Genomic DNA, 7,797 nt, shown 5'->3' on the forward strand with positions numbered 1-7,797 from the left:
ATAGGAGTTCTGCCACTGAAACCACGAGTGTTCGCACCAATGGAGTCTGACTCCAACTTCTGATCCAGGTGCAGCAGACCTGCAGAGCACCAGCGACCAGACAGCATTCCCAAGCCTATGTGTGAAGCAGAGCATCTCTAACACACCAAATGGGGAAAAAACTGACAAACAGATTGATGGCACAGCTGTCACTTCAAATCAGCAGGGAATGAACAAGCTCTGAAGTCTGAGCTAAGAGACACATGTACATAAGGTAAGGGGACAGTATCATCCTATATTCCAAGGGGCTGAAAGAAGAAGGGACAGAACTGTGACTGCCAAAGACAGCACAACTTTGCTACCAGGTAATTATACTCTGCAGAAGCACCACCACCTGGGATCATTAACACAGCAAGAGGCAGAGCTCAGACAGAGAGTGCATAAGCAACAGATCCAGCCAAGTAACTGCCAGAGATTGAATGAAAAGCACTAAATATTTAGGAGATAACAAATCCTACGTACTGGGAAGAAAAAAGGTGAGTTTCCACAGACAGCTAGTGAAGGAAACATCTTCTACAGCTGAGTCTCTAGGACATCTCTCTTTAGCCTATGATTCTGTAATGCAAAGTACAATGGCATCTTAACCACTATGCAGAATACAACAGGATATCGCAAAAGGAATAATAAGGTAGAATTATTACTCAGGGACACTTTTCAAGATGATCTCTCTGACAAGATATCAAAAAGAGGAAGCAATGGCATTAAAAAGACAGATCCTCATTTTCCCATAAATGCACTTAAAAGGTTTTAGAAAAACTGAGTATTCTTTCCCAAAAAATATTTAGAAGACCATGCCATCCCCTAGAAAACAGTGAAGGGAAAAAGTTTAACAATAGTAACAGTTCAAAAGATATTTAAACAGTTATTTAACCAGTTGTAAATAATTCATGAAAGAAGACAGGAAAGCCCTTTATTGGTTAAGGCCAAAAGTACCAAAGCCAGCTAAAAGAATGTTTCCTTCCCTTTACAAAGGGAGTATTTGAAGCTTAATGTAACTGAGAAGAACTTGTTTTTCAAAACTTTTGGAGGCTGCAAAAACCCAAATAATTTTCATTTTTACACACACACTGTGTACCTGCTAGCAGTACCAACTAACTCAGAGCACTCTTTTGTAAGAAAAGCTCATTTGGTTTTATGGGTTTTTTTAAATCCCAACATCTATTTAGGTACATAGATCTTAAACACACTTGGAAGCAAAAGGCAAAATTAGCTTTGGGTAGATCAGAAGACTACTCATGTCTCTACAGATCAGAGCTCCCAACAGCTGCTCCTCTCTCCTACAGGGTGTTCCTTCATTCCACCCAAGGGAGATAGTGCAGGTAGCCTTTTCCCACTTCTAGATATCCCCAGTCAAGAATAGGAAACTAAACAATAGCAAGCTACTCGTTCTTCTCTTTCACCACTCCCAGGGTCTCTATATACGCACACACATGCTGTAGCTCCTCAAAAACAGCATCTCTGGAGCCCTTCCAGCACAGTCAGCCCTAGGAGCTGAGCTCTGCTTTTTCTAACAGCTGCTTCTAAACTGCTGCACAGCCACTGCTGGAAAAATAGTTAGGCTGAACCATATTATCGAGAAGTAAAAGAAATAATAATCCAAAAGGCATCTATTTTTACTTATATTTATTGTCCAGTACAGCACTTGCAGGTGTTAATCTCTGATGGCATACTGTTTCAGTCTTCTGTCTGTGTGAACAGCTAAGGCATTCTGCCAGCACAACTAAAGCAGGTGGTAGGACAACAATCCCTTGCCTGAGCATGTGAGATTTCCCCAATGAAAGTGAAAATCATCCAAAGGGAAGTATGTGCTCCCACTGATCCCCACACCCACCTTCACTTACATTCCTATCCCCGTTCAACTATCTTCCCTTCCTTTTCACTGTGACCGCATCAAAAAATGCCATCAATGTATGAGAAAGTTAAGAGATTTTCTCTTTATGGTTTTCAGTGGTTGCATCTGTGTTGGGGGTTAGGTTGTTCCTTGTTTCTCTAAAGAATTTTTTCCCACAAGTTACCAAGGAGATCAAGTGTTGGATACTTGAGAGTACTTAACCGAAACAAAGAGGTGGACAAAGGTGGAAGGGGGAGATAACGCAGGTAAAAGACAAAGCTTGAGGCAGCTGCGGGCTTTTCTTTTCCCGGCGTTCAGGGAGATGCGTGTCTGCCGCTCCTCGAGGAGCTCAGCGGCCGCAAAGCACGCGGAGCAGAGAACGGCTGTTGCTGGCTGGAGGAGTTTCACTGGGGCCAAAGGGATCCAGTCCTGGGAAATCTACTATCACCGGTTCGGCTTGAATCCTGAGTTTTCCCTGCCACCTGCGGGAGCTGGGCCAGGCCCTGCCTCGCCTTCTTCGGCGCTGCTCCTCTTGCTACAGCGTGACCCTGCACCCCCTGCGCTGCCGGGACACCCTGCCATCCCAGCTACCAGCCCGGGACTTTTCCACTGTTTCAGCTTGGTGCTCTGAGGATCCTGCAGGGACACCGAAACCAAACTGCCCTGGGTTTTGTGAAACAAAGCCCTCAAGGTTCTTGGTACTGTTTTCGTTTGTTATTAATGCTCTAGTTGTTTGGGGGGGGGGGGGGGGATTTTTTTTCTTTTGTGTTTGTTTGCTTTGTAAAGAACTGCTATTCCTGTTTCCCAAATCTTTGCCAAAGAGCCTCTGATTGTAATTTTACCTGACAGATACCTGTCTTCCCAAACCAAGACAATCTGGTATTCAAAGTAGATGCAACACTGTCATCAGGGAAGAAACAGTATGATATTTATTGCAAGAAGGAAAGGCAGCATTTCATAAGTCACTTTTTGATCATAAAGTATAAGGGAAATAAAGATATTAACTTCTCTGATCAACTGATCAGTTTGGGCCATGCAGTCAAAAGCAGGAAACTGCATCATTGATTTTACTGTGTAAATTTATAAACCCTTTAATGCTATATAAAATAAAATAACTGCTCCATCTGCACTAAAGACTCAGAACTCACATTTCTATCTATTATAAATAAAGTACCTTGGAAATCCACCTGATGAACAAAAGCATAAGGTGATGAGAATAGTACCTAGTGCTCCTATCAGCCAACTCCACAAGATTTAGTTTGAGACTTTATCTGTAATTACAGTTACTTGTTCTTATCTCAGTGAGTAACCGCAAACACAGCACAGCCTGAGAACAGCAAAGTTATGTTTCAAGTTTTGTCTCTTTTCCCCTCCTAAAGAATTGGAAAAAAATTAAGTGGTTATAAACTAAAAATGCACAAAATGTTTTCCTTACACATTCGAAAGTTGGCAAGAAGTGATGCTTAACACAATTAGATTTAGCCTTTTCACAGGTGCTTTCTGGAGGTGTCACTGGGTTCTGCACAATGGTCAGAAACCAGCAGCGGGGTGCCAGGAACCCTCAAGTCTCCTAAATCCATAATTTGTTATTTGGCTCTCATTCACCTGGGTTCATCAGTTCTCCTTCTGCATTCTTTTATCAGCAGAAGCAAATAGAAAAAAAATTTAAAAGTAAAGGAAATTCAACACAATCCTTGGTTGTATGTTCCTACTTCTGCAGTCCTAAACCACTGGGCTGCCTGCACCATTACCTAAAGCTACAGAAGAAGTGTACAAAGGGGGAAAGTGCTTTGTTTTGGTATTGCAAGTCAGGCATCTTAGATGCAGTCAACTCCTGTTTACTATATCACACCTGAGACTCACCTGAGATTCACCATGGCCTTACAAGCAAAACAGGCCATATTTTTTGCAATTGTCCCCCAGGCCAGCATCATACTTCAGTGGACTTATTCTCGCCACCACCTGTGTTTTCTCAGATGTAATATTTTCTTTTCTTTCTAATGGTAAATTTAACAGGTTTCCCAACAGACTAATTTTTATCCAGTACTTATTTTCCCTGAAGGGATAGAATTTTACCTAATACACTGACATAGAAGCAGCATAATCATTGCAAGCAGAGAACTCCACCAATACCACTTGAAAGCATACTGTGCAAAATCATAATATGGTGAAAAGAAAAGAATTCCTTTACAACTCCAATCGCATTCTTCAGATAGCCACATTTATATAACAATATGAGAGTAAGGGTATAGATCTATTAGGCAGTTTTAAGAATACACAGTAACAGAAAAAGCTTAAGGAAACAAAGGGCCAGCACTCTCTCATAAAGAAGAGATAATATCTCTCTTAATAATAATATCTCCTAATACTCATTCCAGTATTAAAGCAGAAACAAACACTTCCCTACATAATCTTATATAATCTTAACTATATTTCTCTTTTGCTAATAATATCTGAAATTCAACACACCACAAATATTTGAAAGGCATCAATCCCACTTGCAAAATCAATTTATTTTATCAAGACCAAAATAGCTAAGAAAAGTGTTAGTCACTTTTTTGACAGAATTTCATGTTCTGCAAGAAACAGATTGTACTTATCATATTATCAAAAACCTACTGTCAGTTTAAAATACATTAGGCTGGAGTACTTCTCATGTAAGAAAAGGTTCTGAGTTCAAAACCCAAGAGATTTAAAAGGGAACTCTAATACATTACAGCACAGCAGTCTGCCCTTTCAGAAGTCTGAAACCAAATACCAGCTATTGCCCAGTGTCTTCCTTACTTCTTTTAATACCCAACTTTCTTACCACCTTTTATACATATAGACTTGTGTCACTGCATACATACAGTAGGACAACTTACAGAAAAATGTACAATCCTTATGATCAAATTCTATCTCATAACAACAAAGTCTGAAAGTATAGCTAGCCATTAACAAACAGATTATGAGAGGACACTTACATGAGAAATGTCTCACCCTGAGGTCTCTGTAGAATGATGTAAAATACAGCACATGGAAGTACCCTCCAACTCTCTTCCTCCTACAAAGGCTTTTACTGCTCTTTTTCCATAATTTTTCAGATATTCCAGCTTGTCTAGCCCCCTAGGCCTAGCATATGCCTGAATCTTAGTAAGGTTCTCACCATCACAACTCAGCACCTATTATCTTTCTTTGCACTGCAACCAGTCACAACACCTCCCTTATGTTACTTCAACAGAATCATCTCCTAATCATCAACATTCACTAGCCTCTTTATCCTCCTCAAAGTTCTCAGATTTAATCTGTTAGTCTCTCCAATAACCCTACTGCACCCATCACATCAAGGATTCAGCCATATGTTCATCTTTGTTGATAGCAACAGCCTCAGCTTAACCTTTCTCAAAATGTAAATTTCCACCTTAGTGCAGATAGCAAACTGCTGAAAGGCAAGAACCTGACTGTTGTAGCAGCCCTCTCATTAGAGGGTAGAAATGAGCTGAGACTAAGACTTTTTGTTTATCACAGCATGAAAAGGGTCCTGATTTATTCCTCTTTACAGCTCAGCCATTCTGACTCCAACTATGCACTGACTCTGCTGCAGCAAGTTTCCCTTGCAGCCTCTGACTGCTGGTTACTTCCGGTTAAACTATGACTGCAGGTATTGGTTTGCAGACTCTGGATGCAGGCTTTTACCCAGCTGGATTGTGGCTGCAGGTTCCACTAACAGGCTCTAACTGCAGACCCAGACTGACCTCACAGCAGTGATTCTCTCTCCCCAGGATCCTTCTCCTTCATGATGCTCACCTTCCCTCTGCCTCAAGGCTCACACTCCTTTATAACTTCCCCCCTCCCCCCCACCAGCTATGCCACTCCCTTTTATCACACTTACCCTTATTGGATACAGCTGTGACTCATCACAGGTGAGGCTGTATTGGGTAATTAACACAGCTGCTACTTATATACAGGGGCAAGGTCACCTGTGTTCCCTTCTCCTACACCTGACCAAATGTGAGGATTGCCCCTGGCTGAGTAGTAACCGGCACGGCACTGTCTTCTTCACTCCAGCTGCTACCCTCCAGTTGTATCTTGGTTTTCAGATGGTTAAAACCTCCATTAGACTTCAGAACACTTGGCATAAAAAGGCCCCGAGTTCAGTGTCCTTTTAATGCTACCACTGCCATGTAACTCCTAAGTAGTGGCAGTTTGTATGAGTTTATGGAATATATGTCCTGGTGCTGCTCAAGTAGTGTCCATTACAGAAGGTGAAGCGAGAAGTTAATATTTGAGTTCAGGTTTATAATCCCCCATCACAAGTAGGCAATAAAAGCACATTTGGAAATTACCTCAGCCACTTCCAAGCGTGGACCTCATAACATGGTCCATCTTTGAGACCATGTAAACAAAATGATGGCTGCCAGGTAGAGAAATAAAATCTTTATACCCAAGTGAATATACATGTATATATGTATTCCTATTTATGTCATGGCAATTCCACACTTTTCTTCATCCTGTCTGTACATTCATGCGCACTGGAATCAATCAGCTTCAGTCCCAGCAGTCCTATTAGTTTTTATCTCCCAGCATTTTCTAAAAGTGGCTCCTGGTGACTTATATAAATAAAAGCATCTTTTTACAGGAACATCAGATTTATAACTTTAATAAGACTGCCCTCCTTCCTGCATTAAAGTCTACAGTACATGACAAATCATGTTAAGCAAGCTGGTATCTAATCTGAAGCCAAATGCATTTTTGAGCCAAATCTTAATTCTATGAAGAGCTTCAAGCATATTTTGAAGTTGCCAAATTATTGATAAGGAAAATCAATTCTTTTTCCAGCTCAGGCAGTGTCATACAGTCACAGTATATACAACAGCTTATTGGCAGATTTTCTGTTTTATTTACTTCATGACCCTTTAGAATTAAATTACCTACTTTCTTCCTCTTTAGAATCCTGATAAACAGTCACTACTGACAGCTTAACAACTTCTGTTAACTTCAGATAAGAATAAAAGATTTGTCTGAAAACAGACTGTCAGAAACAGACAAGAAAACCATGAGACACCAGCATACTCCTCAGTTAGTTTATTAAACTCATATTATTTCACCAATATCATTAAACTTGGACACTTCAGCAAATAAACCGCAATGTGTTCTGATCTGACTATGAACAGCTTCCTCAAAGGGTCTGAAATAATAAAACATGTTCCATCCAGGAAGGTAACAAAACAGCAAACAATCTTGGGAGAAAGTTGGCAGAGAGCAAGAATAGCTCTTTGCAAACCTTTCCAAACCAAAATATTAGTACTATCTACATATATACTTCCAAGTTATTTCAGTCCCAGTGATTTTATTCATTATGTATCTCCTAGCTTTTCCAGAGAAAAGCTTGGGCACAACAATGGATATGGTGATGGAAGCATTTTTAGAAGCATCCCAACCATTACAGTACAGTATACATAAAAGAGGGAAGAAAATAAAATGTTACCAGTCTTTCCTGTTCTAAAGTAGAACAGGAGTAGTGAGTAAACAATTTACCAAGGATCAACACCCACCCTCATTCCGTCTCCCAGAAACATCCTAACAATCAGTTTTAGGACTTAACAATATCATATGGTGAGTTAATGGAGAATTCCCTTGAGATTTCCTATTGAAGATGTCCAGTTTAGTAAAAAATATGCAAGTGTCTGAGAGAGAAAAAACCGACTCTCCAGGTTCGTTAGTTACGATGCTTCTCCCATTGGATACCTCAGACTGAACCCCACTGTACTGTTATACACAGAACAGCCTTAACAGATAAAAATTAATAGCTGCGTGCACACAAACAAAAATATCTTTTGTTCCCTGAACATCCTACCAGTTAGGCCACCCTCCAAGGTGCCTCTGCCAAATGCAAAAGATTCCCAGTTCTTTGATGAATGTCCCCAGAACTGAGAAAAAGCAGCTTA

At 40.5% G+C, this 7,797-nt stretch overlaps 1 protein-coding gene across 7 annotated transcripts in view; it reads right to left on the minus strand.

Moving 5' to 3' along the window:
* Window positions 1-5,698, minus strand: part of RGS7 (regulator of G protein signaling 7) — a 257,025-nt gene extending 251,327 nt beyond the window's left edge. For 4 of the 7 annotated variants that reach the window (XM_066178861.1, XM_066178854.1, XM_066178858.1 and 1 more), the window contains exon 1: window positions 5,605-5,692. The gene's annotated coding sequence lies outside the window, so the exon portion shown is untranslated. Of the gene's footprint in view, window positions 1-501; window positions 595-4,833; window positions 4,860-5,604 lie in introns of all 7 variants that reach the window. The other 3 variants (XM_066178856.1, XM_066178855.1, XM_066178857.1) reach the window with 3 other exon arrangements.
* Window positions 5,699-7,797: the final 2,099 nt, after the last annotated feature.

Source organism: Chamaea fasciata, unplaced genomic scaffold, assembly GCF_029207755.1.
Source record: "Chamaea fasciata isolate MVZ Bird 193981 ecotype frontalis unplaced genomic scaffold, bChaFas1.0.hap1 SCAF_3, whole genome shotgun sequence".
Lineage (NCBI taxonomy): Eukaryota > Metazoa > Chordata > Aves > Passeriformes > Sylviidae > Chamaea > Chamaea fasciata.